The following is a 17,074-nucleotide window of genomic DNA, read 5'->3' as shown; positions in this document are numbered from 1 at the left end:
AGTAAATACAAATATCATCCATGAAACAAAGAATTTCCAAAGCTGAAGGACATGAGTTTTTAAGATTAAAAGAAAAAGACCTACATCTAAACATATTATCATCAATAAAGAGATTATAAAAGATTCTAAGGGACAAATAAAATAGACAACACGTAAAACAAAAATATCCACTCAACCAGATTCTAAATAGAAGATTCTAAAAGCTTCCAGAGGGACAAAAATAAGTTACCTACAAAGGTATGAGAGTCAGGCATGCATTTCACCTTATTTCCAATTAGCCACCTGGATGCAGGAAAATGATATAGCAATGCTTTCATTTTCAGAGGGAATATAATTTTAATCCAGAATTTTATGCTCACCTAGACAAACAATCATCTGTAAGATAGAATAAGGTCACTTTTAAAATGTAAGGACTAAAAAATGTTTACTTCTAAACCACCCTTTTTTATGAAATTGTTTTAGAACATATTCCATAAACCCAGAAGAGGAAAATGTATGTGCCAAGAAACAGAGGATTTTGTGTAAGAGAGCAGCAAAGGACATTTTATGACAGCTGCTGTGTGTGAAGCCTAAAACGTCACCCATAGAGATGTGTGGAGGAGGATGGAGCTCCACGATAGATAGAGGTAAGCAGGAAAAAAGGGGACTTATGAGGATGAAAGATGTAATTCGGAGTTTGAAAAATAATTGAAGACATGAAAAAGGCAATAGTCCAAGAGAAAAATAATTAATTCCTCACGAAAAATATTATATAAGAAATTCATGTTCTAAATAGAAAGCAATGTAAAGTGGAACATGATTTTAAGCAAATGATAGCATTGAGGAAGAGAGCATGTATTTGACTTAGAATCTGGGAACAGCCTCCTAGAGGGGACTCCCATAGAGAAGGAAATGTAAACCCAGCCCTCTTCTTGGCCAGAGATTGAATACTATTTTTCATGGTCACAATAATGTAAATGCCATGCTTTGCATGAGATTATTAGTTTTCAACTTTTAAAGAAAACCTGTGGACAAAAAATGGAAACCTTGTTTGTGCTGGAGACCAGAATGTAAATGATGTATCAGCCTTGTCAGTGGGAGAAGAAAGGGGCATGATAGAGAGGGCGAAGGACGGGAAGAATGATGAGTTCGGTTCAATCTTAACCAGAGAATATGCGGAAGATACAGTCAAATGTTGATGCTGTGAAAATAAGGGTTTAAGTATATTTAAGTATGTGTGTGTCTGTGTGTGTATACATATATACATATACATATACATATACATATGTGTGTGTGTGTGTGTGTGTGTGTGTGTGTATGCAACCAAATGGGATAATTTTTAAAATAGTAATAAAAATTTCAAATAATTAGAAGAGATGTTGTGTGTATGAAAGGGGAGCATTAACAATCTAAATTCTCACCATTCATAATATTAATTCAATATTAAATAGATATTGACCAAAACTGAAAACTCAAGAAATTGAACTTTAAGCTTATTTCCTAGGTTACTGTTAGGCCCTAGAACAAAACATGGTGTCAACCTTGGCTCCACGTCACAGTTACATGGGGAGCTTTGGAGAAGGCAGAGGATGTCTGGGTTCTACTTCTCAGACTCCACTATCACTCCCATGGGGTGAGGCTAGAGCTCTGAGATTTTTTTCAGGTCCTCGGGTGATTGGAATATGTATTCAAGGGTGAGACTCACTGCCCTGAAAGGGATAAGGTAGAATTGGAAATAGAGGGTGGTGGGTGGGGCCAGGGATGTTTTATTGGCATCATCAGCTGCTCTATACGATTTGGTTTATTACCATATGCAAATATTATCTTGATAGAAATTGAATTTACAACACTAAAAGCAGGTCTGGTCTCAGGGAACATCATTGAAGTACAGAGCCCAGGTGAGGACAGGTCATGGTGGTTTTGAGAGCATTGCAGCCTCCAGGGCTTTGGGATCAAAGAGTCTGCAGGCATCCTCTCACCTTTCTTACCTTACTTTAGAGAAGAGAACACTGGGAGCCCAGTGTGAGTAATTGGCTGCCTCGGGTTACAAAACTAGTCAGAAGCAGGGGTAGGACTCATAGGTGCCAGCATACTTTTCTCCTCTATGTCTCTCTCTCCCTTATTCTTCCAGTTCCATTTTCACCCTTCCTGGGCAAGTGTACCTTTGCATCTTTACTTTTTCTCCCACTTTTCCTGATTCCCTTCATTTTACTGCGTGGTAAATAAAACAAAACACACCTCCTAGGGAACACAGTTCATGGTTCAGTCTTACTTAATTGGAATGTATTTTCTTGTTGTTAAAATGAATATGCTTAATCTGCTTTAGGCTACTTTTTCCTTCAAATAAACTAAATTATCTTGCACTTTACTTCAGGTTGGTGTTCAGTTTCCTCTCGCTGTGGGCTGGCCAGCCTCCATAGAGAATGGTTCTTCATCCTGACAGCAAAGAGACCTTGCTTCAGAGAAGAAAGCTGAGCCAAGCATGTGCCTCTCCTGAAGTGATACATCATGTTACCAAGGAACTAAGTTTACTTTTTGCCTGGCTATTTATGCTCTTTGTTTCTTCTTTTCAGTTATATCAATGTGAAGGACACATATATATCTTCATCATTCTCCCCACAGGCATGGAGAAATATGACAGGGCCAAAAACAAGGATAAGAGATTTATAAACCCCACAAGATCCCAATTAATACAAACCATTGGGACTCTCCTCCTTCCACTTCTGAGGACCCTAGATGTACAACCACATCCTCTAGATGTATAGCCACATCTTCCCATAGAGCAGAGAGTGTTGACACTAGAAATAAAATATCTGTACTAATGCTCAGATAATGCTTTATATGCATTCCTGAACCATACTCTGTGCTTAAACTCCAGCTTTTTAGTATAATTTTAGCCTTAGAATTTAACATTTTTACTGCCTTTTGCTCCAAATAATCAATATTGATTTTACTATGTCTGTTATTATCCTGACATTCAGATTTATTTTCTTGCTTTGCTTTGCATGAGATTACAGTTTATAGAATTAACATTTATTCTATTCTCTCAGGAACCCATGAGATAAGTCTTTTGCCCCACTGGCAAATCATTCCACTTATATTGTATTGAAAAATAATAATTGGCTTTGCCCCCTCATCAGGTTTGAACAGCTTTATTGTTATTATGTTTGCTGATACATTGTAATATCATCTCTGCAGGCTTTAGTACTGGTAGGGACTCAGAAACCCGAATCCACTTAAGTGAGGTCTCCGCTCCTAGCTTTTTCTGAACCCTGTTTGTTTTGAATAATACTAAGAACACTGATGCTCCACTTCTTAGATCCAATTTCTACCCATGCCTTTTGCACTTGTATTGATGTGAATAACCAACCTTAGGCCTGGATGTAAGGCAAGGTGTGTGGTCATAGGGAGTGACTTGAGGATAATGATAGCACCAAGAAAACTAATCTTTGTATTCATATATTCACTATAGTTTATGCACTGGAATATTTCACAAAGAGGCTAAATTTTAGAGAAAGCTGCAAGATGTAGTGGAGGGAGCATGGAAGTAGAAGTCAAGGAGCCTGTGACCTACTCTTTAGTAGCTACGTGGCCCTAAAAAATTACCTAACATCTCTGTGCCTCTGAGTCCTGTCTTAATAAAAACAACAACACAGGAATATGCTTATTGTTTGATTCTGTGTATTAAATATATAATATCATGTATAGCAGTTCATAAATGTAGTTTATACAAAGTCAAAATGTAGAAGTTTGTGCAACATAGTTGTGAGGAGATCCACTTATTCATTCTCTCCTTAATTTATTCATGCAACCAAAATTTATTTAGTACCTGCTCTGTATCAGGTTCTGTGCTAGGTGCTAGTGTTCTAAGAGGAGTTGAACATGATCTTTCTCCTCATGGATCTTACAGCAAGTTGGAAACACAGACATCAGTCTAATAGTCCCGCAACAGAAAAGGACAGCTATAATGAGAACAGGTATGAAGAGCTGTGAAAGCCCATCATAAAGACAGAACTCTAGGAGGAGGCATTTAAGCAGAGGATTAAAGAAGGAGAAGGTAGCTGATTGCTAAGATGCGGGAAAAGCATTTCAGTCCAAGCCCCATGGCCAGAAGGAGCTCAGAGAGCACAAGTAACTGAAGAAGACTCAATGTCCCTGCAGAGGGTAGGGCAAATGAGACAATGGTCAGAATGGAGGAAACCAGCAGCAATACCAATAAGGCCTAAAGAGCAGGATCGGATGGCCATGTTTGTTCTTGGCGATGGGATTATGAATTGTTTGCATTTCCTCCTTCAAAATTTCTTTGTATTAAAGAAAAAGACTAATAAATAGCCAGCCAGGAGGTAAGGATGGAAATGAGAAAATATGTGGCCAGGATAGTGGCTGGTGAAGTTAAGAGCAGATCATGCAGAGGGTGGCTGAGGATGACTGAATCCTCCCTGAGCCGCCTCTCCTTGGTTTTGAATTGCGGTTGCACAGGCAGGGCGCGTGTTGTGTTCTTCAAAATATCCAGCACATGTCATAGGCAGACATGGAATTTGCAGGCACTGGGACAGGCTGGGGTCACAGATGAACAGACTTATTATGTTTATTAAGAGGGAAAGCAAAACAAATAGAAACAAAAACAGGTGTTGTGTAGTAAAGATCACACAGGGCTAGGTACCGGACTTATTCCAGTATTTCTTAGAATTAACTAATTCTGTGAGTCTACTACCCTCATCTCTGAAGAAATCTTTAATGCTGGAAGATAAAGTTCTCTGTCTCAAGGTAGCCCATAGTTCCTTCCTGAGGCTGATTTTGCCAAATTCACTACCATTCCTACCTCCTGTCTCTCTCTCTACACCGGGGCAAGGAGCTGTGAGAGGCTCATGCATCCCAGGAGCTTCTCCAGTTCTGGAGTGGTCTTTGGTAGAGACTATGAGAAGCCTTCAGCGCACAGGGACATGCTTCTCCAGCTGACCTGCCAGGAGACGGCGTGTCTGACCTTGACATACAATTAGCAGAGCAGACGGTGTATAACGTATGCTTGACACTGATATGATTTAACGTTAATAACTGGTTTTCAAATATTTATTACAATGGCTGTTTTAATAAATATTTCATGAACACTATTTTTTTTCCCCAAAACCCTCTGTTGCCAGCTTTGCTGCCTTAATTTGCCTTAATGAGGATTGTTTAAAATGCAGTGATAAATTGCTTCTCTGCCAGTGTACAGGAGGTGAAAGGGCTCTTATGGAATATCTGTCACCTGGGGAAGCAAACTCAGAAAAAGATGAAGAACCAGCAAAAATGGCCCAAAAGAGGGACAGACAGCTGTTCTGCCTCTCTTCATAGAAGAGAGCCAAACTTGCACTTTGGTGGCTGGAGATGGGGAAGCATTTCTATGACGGAGAAGGGCACAAAGCCCTTGGAAAGGCGACTGAGGAGTGTGGGATCTCCCTCAGAAATCCTGGAAAACATCCCAGCAAAGGGAGAATCCGGGCCAAGCCCGCTTTGAGGGAGGAGGAAGAGCGGAACCAAACTAGGACTTTGCAGACTGACAAAGTAATGCTTCAGAACTGAATGAGGAAGGGATAAAAGAGGGTCCCACAGGCAGAAGGGGGCTCTCTGCCATCCTCCACTTAATGCCACTGGAACTTGAAGATCTCCTGAGACTCTGTACCCAGTTTCCCAAAGCTACCCGCCTCTGCCTTCACCTGTGGAAATGTCCACCTGAGGGATTGGTCCATTCCCACTTCCTGAGCCACTCCTCACAGAGCTAATAAAAACTGTGTTCCACTCAGCAGAAGTTGAATTCCTTTTTTTTAATTATTATTATTTGAATATTTCTGAAATTAGGACACCTCTCACAACCCCTGTGCTCGTTCCATGTGGCAATGTATACTTTTACAATGATGCTGCATCCTATCACTGATACAATGCTGCATGCAAGAATGGGAAACCATGGCACATCAGCAAGGCCAGCAATATCCAAGAAAGTCTGCAATGAACTGCCTTCCCCAAACAAGGACCTCAGTGTCTGGGCTCAGATGTCTGACAATTCTATTGTTCCAGATGGCTTCCAGCTACTACTCCCTCCTGGAAGACAGTGTAGAGGCGGGCCCCAGGCATCCTCATCACTATTATCAAAGCCTGCCCTGACCCCACTCCTTGTCATGCCATGTTCAGATGATAGGATCTTGCCTAAGTCATCTTTCCTTATTTCTGGCTGGTTATCCTTCCTGACAAGATTTGAACTAGCCCTCCATATCCCACTTAGCAACTGAGAGGAATCGATACCCAGCTTTGCTCAAGTTCATTTGCCTTTCTGGACTAGGAGACTGGCCCATATGGCCCAGGGGCAGAAGAATACCCTTACATGACAAGCAACCCAACTAAAATTCCTCCATTCCCCACCATATGCCTCCAGTAGGCGGTACTTCAAAAACTGTACTTGTCCATTCCAGCTGTGCCTCTGTGGGCCAACCCCCAGCCTTTTCACTCTCCCAGGTCCAGTCTCAGGCTGGTGTTTCAGTGTTGGGCATTTCGCCATCTAGCCCCTGTTGCCTTAACTGACCTCAAAGGCTATGTGTTAATTGTATTCTGAGCAATTGATTCCTAATAATTGTTTCTAATGTCAGGGCCTCTCCTGGAGGGCCACTGTGCTGCACAGCTCCAAGAAACTCTGTCCATTCTACCAGAATGAAAACCCTTGGAATTGTGCAAGCCTTCTTCCCTACCTCTCCAGTTTACCAAATTTGCAAAGCCGTGGTTTTTATGGACCCATCTAGAGAGGACCAAGACCTGGATGGAGGAGGCAATTCAGCACAGTGAGCATGTTTGGACATTTACTATGTGCTACGCCACACGCTGTGAATACAAAGAAGAAAAAGATGTAGAAGAGATAAACATGTACATTGTTGCATTCTGTGATCCAGGTATGTGTGAAGCCTATGAGTTAGGGGTGTCTAGCTAAGTCCAGGGATACAGGGGGACGCACATGGACTAAGTCTTAAATTGACTGGGGTTGGCCATGGGAAAAAAAATGTGGGCTAAAGGTGGGGGTGGGCACTTCAGGGGGAAAAAAAACAACATGAGTTTAGTATTGACAGAAAATCAAATATGAGTCAAAAAATGCCAGGGGCAAGGCTGAAGAGGTAGGCAATTGCCATATTATTAAGAAGCTCATTTACCTTTCTAAGAAACTCTCCTCTTATTCTGTAGGTAATGGGAACCATTGAAGAGTTTTAAAAGAGAAATGATACACTTAGACTTGTGTGTTAAATCGTCAATCATTCTGGTACCTCTGGAAAGAATAATAGCTTTGAGCAGGACAAAATAAGGAAGAAAGTCCAATAGTCAATAACACAGTAGTTTTAAGTAGAGAAGATGATGAAGACCTTAGCCAATAATAATATAGCTAATATTTATTGAATGCTGGTTATATGACAGACCTCATCCAAATTCAAAATATTACATATTTTATTTTCACAGTAAATCTCCTAAGAAGGCAGTATTAAAATTTCTATGTTACAGAAGAAAAATGTGGTAGAAAGAGGTCAAGAGTTTGTCCAAGGCCATACAGTCAAGGGAGTTGCAGGATTCAAGAAATATTTAGAAGGCCAACTGAGACAAACAGTAGGATAAAGGTTGGGAAGGCAGGGAAGAATCAAGAGTGATTTCCCAGTGTCCAACACAGGTCACTAGGGGATGGAGTTAGTTACAAATAAGGTAATCAATTTAGGAAAAACATTTAAATATGGGAGAAGGATAATAACTTCAGTTTGGAATCTAAGTATGAGGTATATGTAGGACTTCAAGGCGATAATGACCCAGGCAGATGAGACAATGCTCCGAGGAGTGGCCTAACACAGAGATGACTGAGAGTCATCCATACAGAGCTGACAGAGAAGTCTGTCTAAATGCTGATAATACCTATGCCTAAGTAACTATAATAAGGAAAACGATTCTGATTCCCCGATCTACGAATAATTAGAAGGTGCTTCAAAATATAAAGGCACCAGCCTATCCTATAAATCAATGTACTTTCCAGCATCTTGGGCCACCTCTCCAGATAGACTAGACAGCAGCTAACCCCCTTACTTATTTCTTTCCAAAGCCTTTTGCTGATTCTTTCTTGTTTGATAGCAACTGGAGAAGTGAATGTATCACATGGTCAGGTGAGCCAATGGCAAGTGGATTGAGCTCATGCCAAATGATAGCCTCCTATTTGTTGAGGAACTATTGAATGAACTAAAAAATAATAATAAACAAACAAACAAACAAACCCAAATAAACCTCTGATGGAATTGCCTGGTGTAAGGCTTGAGGCCTGCATGACCCCCAGTTGCAGAAAACCGTTTTCTGGTCCCTTCTCTGGCTGTGCCATCACAGTACAATACAAAGAATGTTTGGAAAGCAAGGACAGCTGACAACATGGGCTCTGATTAAAGTTTATGTGCATGAATCCTGTGCATCAATGGCCTCTTCTGATAAATTTAATACATTTTTGGTTTAATGGCAATGTATGATTGCTACTTTTGATTCTAACAAACCCAGAAGAGGTTAAGTCAGCTTAGCTTGTGGGAGTGAGAGCAAAAGGGGTTGATTGAGGTTTAGAAAAAGATTCGAGCGGAATCCGAAATGACAATGGGACTTCTAGCTAAAACTTTGGAAGTGGGGTGTGTGGACTGAGAGGAGAGGTGGATCAAGGAGGAAACCCAGATGAGAGCTAATGTTTCAAAGATTGGCAGAGGAAAAGAAGCCTAAAAGGAAGGAGCAGCCACACAGAAAAGATGGACAAAGCAAATGTGATGTCAGAGAGGAAGGAAACAGGAACACAGCAGGCCTGGCTGGTGTGCTGGACCATGGAGAGCTTACTGGTAACATTAGTAGGGCCAGAAAGCCCAACTGTAGGGCAGTGAGGAGAATAACACAGAGTGAGGAGGTAGAAAGGATTATAGACTGTTAACTTGGAATAATAAGAGTAGGAAAGAAATCCAGCAGCTACTGGGGAGAAACAGTGTTTAGGAAGGATGATTTTATTTAATGAGGGCATATTTATTTCCTAGAGCTGCTACAACCAATTTCCACAAATTGGGTGACTTAAAACAATAGAAATTTATTCTCTCACAGATTCAGAGGCCAGAAGTTCAAAATCAAGGTATTAGCAGGGCTGCATTTCCTCCAGGGGTTCTAAGGGAAACTCTGATCCTTGCCTCTTCCAGCTTCTAGGGTGCTGTTGGCATTCATTGACTTATGACTGCTTCACATCAATGTTGTGGAGGCTAATTTTATGTGTCAACTTCACAGGGTCATGGGGTGACAGATATTTGCCTAAACATTAGTTGTGGGGGTGTCTGTGAGGGTGTTTTCAGATGGAATCAGCGTTTGAATAGGTAAACTGAGTAAAGCCAATCACCCTCCCTAGGGTGGGTGGGCCTCTCCCAGTCTTTTAAGGGATCAAATAGAACAAGATGCAAAGGAAGAAGTCCTTCTCTCTGCCTGACTGCTTGAGCTAGATACTGAGGCTTATTCCACTGGCTCTCCCGGTCCTCGGGCCTTTGGAGTCAGATTGGAACTATAACACTCATTGCCCTGGGTGTCCAGCTTGCATATCATGTGGGCTTCCTAGCCTCCAAATGATGTCAGATGATTCTTCATAATAAGTCTCTCTGGCTCTCAGTCTCTCTGTCTCTCTGTTTCTGTCTCTATATAATCATATATCCATACATATGTAATCATATATATACATATACATAATCCTGACTAGTACAATTGACTGTTTCTGCCTTCTCCTCTGTGTATCAGTCTCAAAACTTCCCCATTTCTCTCTTACAAAGTCACTTATGACTGAACTTACAGCCTACCTTGATAATCCAAGATAAACTTCTCCCTTCAAAATATTTAATTTCACCCCATCTTTTGCCAAATAAGATGATATTCACTCTTTCCATATAAGGCAATATCCACAGGTTCCTAATACCTGGAACCTGTGGATATTGCCTTATATGGAAAAGAGTGAATAACTTTAGAATGCCATTTTCCAGCCTACCACAGGGGAAGCAGTATACTTCCAGGTAGAGGAGAAAAAAATCAAAGGAAAGAAGTAGTTAAAGAAATAGGAAGAGAAAAAATATTGGAAAAAATTTTAAGAGATGAGAAGCATCAGGAGAAAGAACCCAAAACAAATAGAATCATTGGTGAGTCATATTAAGTTCTTAGGGCAAGAATCTTCATCGTTGCTAGGTTAAATGCGTCATTTTCACTCACTTGTTGACCCAGGTAAGAGTAGCAGTTGTATATCATGAACTCAGAACTAGGGTTTTGCTAGGTCGTGTGTTGCCCGCAGCATATTCTGTGAGTGCTGCTTTGCAGGCGAAGAGGTCAGCAGTCAGATTACCTGAGCCAGCCCACTCCCAGCAGTGGACCAGCATGGATCAGTTTTATCAGCCTTGCTAGTTGTCATCTTGGTCACAGATAATAGGCCATGAAAGTGGGATGTGCAGATTTCCGGTGGCAATTAGGGCAGGTACAGGGAGGGAATTACCAAGGGAAAAGAACTAAGGTCAGGAATGAGTCCTGTGTGGACTTGGGACTGCAGTGGTTGGAGAGGGTTAGGAGTCAAGAGAGAAGAGCCCAAAGGCAGGGCAGAAGTCCCCACAGGAGTGCCCAGGGAGGGGAGGTTGGCATTGCCAATAGAGGAAGAGACTGCTGGTAGCACCCCAGCCCGTTGATTCAACAGTCTGCAAAGAATGTATTCTCAGGATGCTGCTGAGTTTCCTTCGTCATCATGGGCTCCACCTACCAGGGGTGTGTTCTTGGACAACTCACTTCATCTCTCTAGGCCTCGATTTTTTCATCAATAAAATGAGAGTAAAAAGAGCCCACCTACTTTAAAGGGTTGTTATGAAGATTCATAGAGTAATACATATAGAGACAAGGACACAGTAGATAGTAGTTTAGCCATTATGACTGTGTCTGGGACTTAGACCTCAGTGCAATTCATATACTAATCTATAGTGAGTCCCTCTCTCTCTCTCCGAAGTTCACATTTTCCCAAACATTTTATAAAACCCTATTCTCTTGGATTCTAGCAAGTAGACTTGCCCTTCAGCTCTTCCAGGGGAATGCTGCTCCCCATCACTGGGCACAGAGGATGTACAACATCCACCTGACCCTGCAGGACCCCTCCCCTGCCATTGGAGTCAGGAGTCTCTGTTTCTCTAATGGCAGCCTTTTCTCATCGGATTCTTTGCAGCCCTGGTACCCAGACAGCAATTTATTCCAGATGCTGGGAAATATTTGGAGCCCTGCTCGACATGAAAAATATTTTCGCAGTGTTTATGGACCTCTCGAAAACTTGGTGTTTTCAAGCCTGCCAGCTAATCACCAACACTTAGCTGGAAAGATGTGGGTCTTTAATCATCATTGTCCAAACCTGAGAAGAGCAGCAACGAATGGAGACAGAGTTCTTGCTGGCTCAATCCCAGGAAGCTGTGCAATCTCTCAGCCATCAAGCTCTGGATTAAAGCGCCAAGGAGTCGTTGTGTGTTTGACTTTCCAGATGTTTCTCTAGGAGGCTGGAGAGAATGAACCCAGTGAATTGAGTATGATTCTCAGCTGAAGCAGCACCAGTGTATGTAAAAAGTGAAGGAAGTTTACTGCATCAGGGTTCCTCCTGCATCTGATAGAGAAGCAATACTCCTTCAGCGTAGGGGGCACAAGCAGGTGCTGAAATGTTGTACCTTGTTACTCAAAGTTGGTCCAAGGACCAGCAGTACCTTGGAGCTTCAGAAATGCAGACTCTTGGAACTTGCCCTGGACCAACTGCATCTGAATCTGTGTTTCAACAAAATCCCTGACTAATCCCTGTACAAATATGGTTTCAGAAGCACTGATTTACAGGATACACATAAAGACCCTATCTCCTCTCCCAAATATCTCCTTCCATGAAGCTCTGCTAGAGATGTTTGCAATATATACATCGATCACTTCTCAATTAAGAAGATGTTTTTTTGAAAGAGGTTGCAGTGTGGAGTTGTTATTACAATAATATCCCACTTCTTCAGGCCTGAAACTTCTGTAGACTTTCAATGACGAATAAGGTGAGATTTTCCCTTAAGCCTTTGTTTCTCACCCACAGGGCTTTTTTAATAGTCTGCAGCAGCAGCAGCACTCACAATGTTTATTACAAGCCTGTGTGTTTGTTTCCTTAATCACCAGTGATGTGAACCAGCCCAGAGGCACACTGAAGTGGCTCTGTAGTAGGAGAATATCATTAACATGTCAAAATGCCTGCCTGCTATTTGTGCTACACGGCAATCTCTAGGCATAGCTGCTACGGTCCCAAAGATTACAGGGTAGTCTGCAGCTTCTTTATGCAGGAGATTAAAAATAATCTTAGATTTCCAAGCAGTTCCCTATGGGGTATTTATTTTTCCTCCTGTGACCCCGGTACCTAAGTCAGTGTCCGGCACAGAGCCCGCTTTCAGTGTTTGCAGGATGGCTGAGCGCTCCTGCCTTGTCCAGAGGGCCTGCTATAGATCAGGCGGAGAGCTGGACACTTTCACTCTCACCCTCTCTTCCTATTGCTCTATGTGTCTATCTTTATCTCCTGACAGGTATGTATTCCATATAACAATCCCACCCAGTAGGTAGTAACTGTCTCTGTTTCCCAAAGTGGCACAGCTGACAGGTAACTGAGTAGTTATTTGGCTCCAGTGCTCATATCGTTTTCACCATGCTATATCTCCTCCAAGTGAAAGGCTGAATAAACAGATAAGGAACAAATAGTGAAAGACCATGATAAGGCTGTCTAGTGAGGTTTGCTTTTAAAGGGACTCAACCCAAAATGCCTCTGAGGATACAGGCTTATTTTCATGGGCCTAGGAATACCCTAAACCAGTAATGAATTGGAGAGCAACAGCTGCTGTTGTTTGGTCACCCAAGCCGGCCTGAAGTGGTAGGTCACTCCTGTTCGAAGGCTGTCTCTCACACCCTTTAATATCAACTTCATTGGGCATATGAGGCAGCAAGTAGATTAGGATTCAGCACAGGTTCCTAAGCAAATGCTAAACCCTTCAGGGGGAGTCAAGCTATGAAAATTAAAAACAAAAGTAATGATTAAAAACCAATTTCGGTAAGTATCCAGGTAAAAACGGGGTTTTGTACAGTCCCCTTCCTCCATCAGCTTTTCTTCCCATGGTTCGAAAAGTCCAGAGTGGCCTTTGGTACGTGATTCAAATGTCCTCTTTTGGTGGTTCTCCCCTCTCTCCTTCATTTTTTTGGTCTGAGCTGACACCAGAGACAATTAGGGACTGTATAATCATTGCTGCTGGGGTTGCATGAGCTGCTACATACATTCTCCTCAGAAGAGGCTGATTACCATATTAAGCATCTTTCACTTGACAAAAATCAGTGAGAATGTTTCCCTCCATTCCCCAGAATGTAGACAAGAGAGTCAAGAGGGAGAGGCAGCGAGCTACCAATGAGGTCTAAATTATCAGAAACTTCTCCCCATCTTTCACAGTATTTATTTCCTTTGATGTTGAAATCTCCTTTCTCTACTTGTATTTTATTTATTTGATTTTTTTATTTCTTCTTCCTTTTTTAAAACTGCCATTCAGGGCTGTTGTCCTGTCTGCAGAGCACTGAACCTGCCAACATCAATTGGAAAGGCCGCCCAGATTTGGCAGTTTGAATCATCACATTGCTGCAGCCCCAGAGGCTGACCCACACATCAACTCAAATCTAGCCAGTTGGACCCAAGGATCTCACTCATAATTGGCAGCTGTTTTGAGAACATCAGATTTTATTCACCATTTTCAATAAACAACCTAAGAAAGAAAAATAAACCCCAGAAGCCAACTTTGCAACTGCACTGCTTTCTGACTTGAGGGCAAGTAAAGTGGAGACTCAGATCAATTATCTGAATAATTTGAACCTCAAACATATTTCCCATAGAAACACTCAAACAATTGAAGTAAAGGAGCTTTGGGGTGACCTACATTAATAACTTCTTTCATCTGCCTCTTCACTTTATCTACCTAACCCAGGATGGTGTCAGTAAGGCCATAGGATGTAGCAAGAAAGGGAGTAATTTATTAAGTGCCTATTATGTTCTAGGCTGTGCTCGAGGGCTTTGCATACATCAAATTCTCTAGGTATGTACCCACTAAGATCTGGGCTTTCATGTGACCACTCAAAGGATCACAGTCTGAAAGTTATAACTAAGTTTTAAAAGGATTGTAAATTTAACCCTTTTAAAATATAAAAAGAGAATCTATTCATAAAAAAGAACAATGTTTCCTAAAAGCAAATAGACAAAACACACTGACCATCCAACTCCAGTTCTTTCCTGCTCCAGACCTACTGTGGAGCCCTCTCTGAACACCTCACACTATTCTCAGATGCCCCAAACTCCTGCCATAAGGCCCTGGTCTTTTATTTCTTTCTCTGTTACCTCCCATTTCTCTAGACACAGCTCTCTTTATTCATTTATTTGATTCTCATCACACACACACACACACACACACACACACACACACACACACACACACACACACACACACAAATCCAACCCACAGAACTAGCTGTCAAAGAGTAAATTCTCATTAGGAGGAAGGAGAAAGGAAAGCTGTGCAGGCTGTCAACAAAGACAAAAGTTTTTGGTGGACTGGGGCTGATGGGGTGAGGAAAAGGAAAGGCTGGGGATACTCACATGCTGATGAAATGTGTACTTGTCTTACAAACCATGTGACAACCTTGAGAAGAAGATATTATCTCTACTCCATGGTGGGAAATTTGAAGCTCAGATGAGTTGTCTGAGGTCACTCAGACCTAATAAATGACAAAATTAGAACCAGGGTGTATATGACAACAAAGCCCACCATTTTCCCACCAAACTATGAGTGTCCTATAGAAGAGATAAAATGAATCTGGAATAATAACCGTGAGAACAATAAGAGTTGTATGATCTATTTCCAATCATCCTTTAGTGAAGCAGATGTAGGGGGGGGAGAGAAAACCAAGAAGGCTGCAAAAGACTTCTCATTCACTTCTGATCCACTATTGCTTTTTCAGTTCTTACCTAACGCTAGTTCAGCTGGTTCTTTCTGATTGAATATGGGTGTGGTTTAGCTTTTCTTAATAAGTGCAAAATCATTCATTCCACAAATATTATTTAAATTCCTTCCATGTTAGATATCATGTGAGAAGGCAGACAGACGAATAGAAATACATGATCCTTGTCATGAGAGAGCTGGAGGTGAATTGGAGATACAGAAATTAAAACAATTAGGACGGTATTAGGTAGTAAGGGGAAAAGAGCAGGAAATATCCAATTGGACCTGAGGTGATCAAGAAAAATTTCACCAGACATACCTTCTTTAATGGTTTCTGCTAGCTTTCAAGGTTATCCTGAACTATCTTTAATTTTCATATTTAACCACTGTGTTCTACCCAATCCCTAAAAAATTGTTAAGTTAGCCATGCTCCAAAGTCATACCCCCTCAAGGCAAGTAATGTAGTAAAATCATATTTTCTTGACTTCTACACAGTTCAATTCTATTATTACTGGCATGGTTCAATAAATATTTTTGAGTACCTATTGATTATAATCATGATCTAATAGCCTCTAGCCTCATGGAGCTTAAAGTCTATTGGAGGAGATTAATATTAATCAAATATTTATAAAGCGTATGCAACATTTCATACACATGAGCATAAAATTTAACTGGGTCCTAAGAAAATAGAAGAGAAGGATCTGACCTGGGGGTTGGGGGGCAGAGGGTGGTAGGAGAGGTAGTCAGAGAAAATTTCTCAAAGAATAAATGCTTGAGCCAAAATCTGAAGGCAGGAATGAAGAGAGAGGCTCATCCCATACAGAAGGAAAAAGAGGCTGTGGTCAGAGGGGCAGAGCAAAAACAAGTGGCTGGAGAATAGCAGTGGGGACAGTTCAGGGCAGCAGAGGCTAGATGAAGCCAAAGAACAGGCCGGGCAAAGCCCCATAGGACCTGTGGGTGTGCGAAATATATTAGTCTTTAACCCATGCGCAAAGTGAAATCACTTATGGCATGATACTCTGAGAACAGATCTACACTTCAAAAGACCACTGAGCTTCTACTTGAAGAAAGCTTTGCAGACTGGCAAGAGTTAATGTGTGAGACAAATAAGAAGACTGCTACAGTGATTCAGACAAGCTACAAATGGTGGAAAAGCAATAGGCTTGGATTTAAAAGAAAAAAAAAAAGAGCTTGGGTTCTACAGTCTGCCCCTTAGCAGTCAAGATTTGAGAGGCACAGTTGTCTTTGTTTGGCTTTCCCATCTACAAAACTAGGGAAGATACTTTCTTACCTCATTCTAGGGTGCTTTTGAAGATCAAGTTAAATAATAAAAATAAAAATACAAAATATATTGTAATAGGACCTTAATAGTAAGGAACAATTAAAATATATGTAGTGGGTACCTACTAAGTATGAGAAAGAATTCAAGTGTGTAAGCCCACTCAAAAAGAATGCCTGCAAAAAAATAACATAATTTTTTAAACTTAACATGTATCCTGGGAGGTATCTGAGAGAGAAATTTGGAGAAAATGTTGAGCAGGAGAAAGAGAAGAAAGAGAGAGAGGAAGATAAGGAGAAAGAGGGAGGGGGAGAAAACGGGAAAGGGAAGGAGGGAGAAAGAGAAAGGATGCTGGAACAGTTTCCATTTAGTTATTTAAAACAGAGAATGAGGAAACTGAAAAAGACTAATGTGTGAATATGGAGAAAGTATATGAAGGGTCCATTCTCACCTTCTGAATGTCAATTCTCCTCCAACTCCATCATCTCATGGATCTGTTTATGAATCAGAAGGCCTCCTTTTTAAATAAACCATGATGCTATTCACTTTTCCTTTTGAAGAGCTACCTCCATTGTCTACATTTCCCCCATGTGAACCTCTGTATAATTATTTAGTTGATAACAGTCTCCTGACCAAAAAAAAAGCCAAAAAGAGAAAAGCCTCATTCTAATTTTCAGAATGTTGATTCCAGAAAGACAGAAATGATTTTTTATTTTGTTCCCATTCTGCAATTAGATAGCAACTTCTTGGCTTTTTAAATGATGATTAAGTA

Source organism: Pteropus medius, unplaced genomic scaffold (assembly GCF_902729225.1).
Source record: "Pteropus medius unplaced genomic scaffold, Ma_sr-lr_union100, whole genome shotgun sequence".
In the NCBI taxonomy this organism is placed as follows: Eukaryota; Metazoa; Chordata; class Mammalia; order Chiroptera; family Pteropodidae; genus Pteropus; species Pteropus medius.
The sequence above is the reverse complement of the archived record's forward strand: the minus strand, read 5'-3'. Positions refer to the sequence as shown.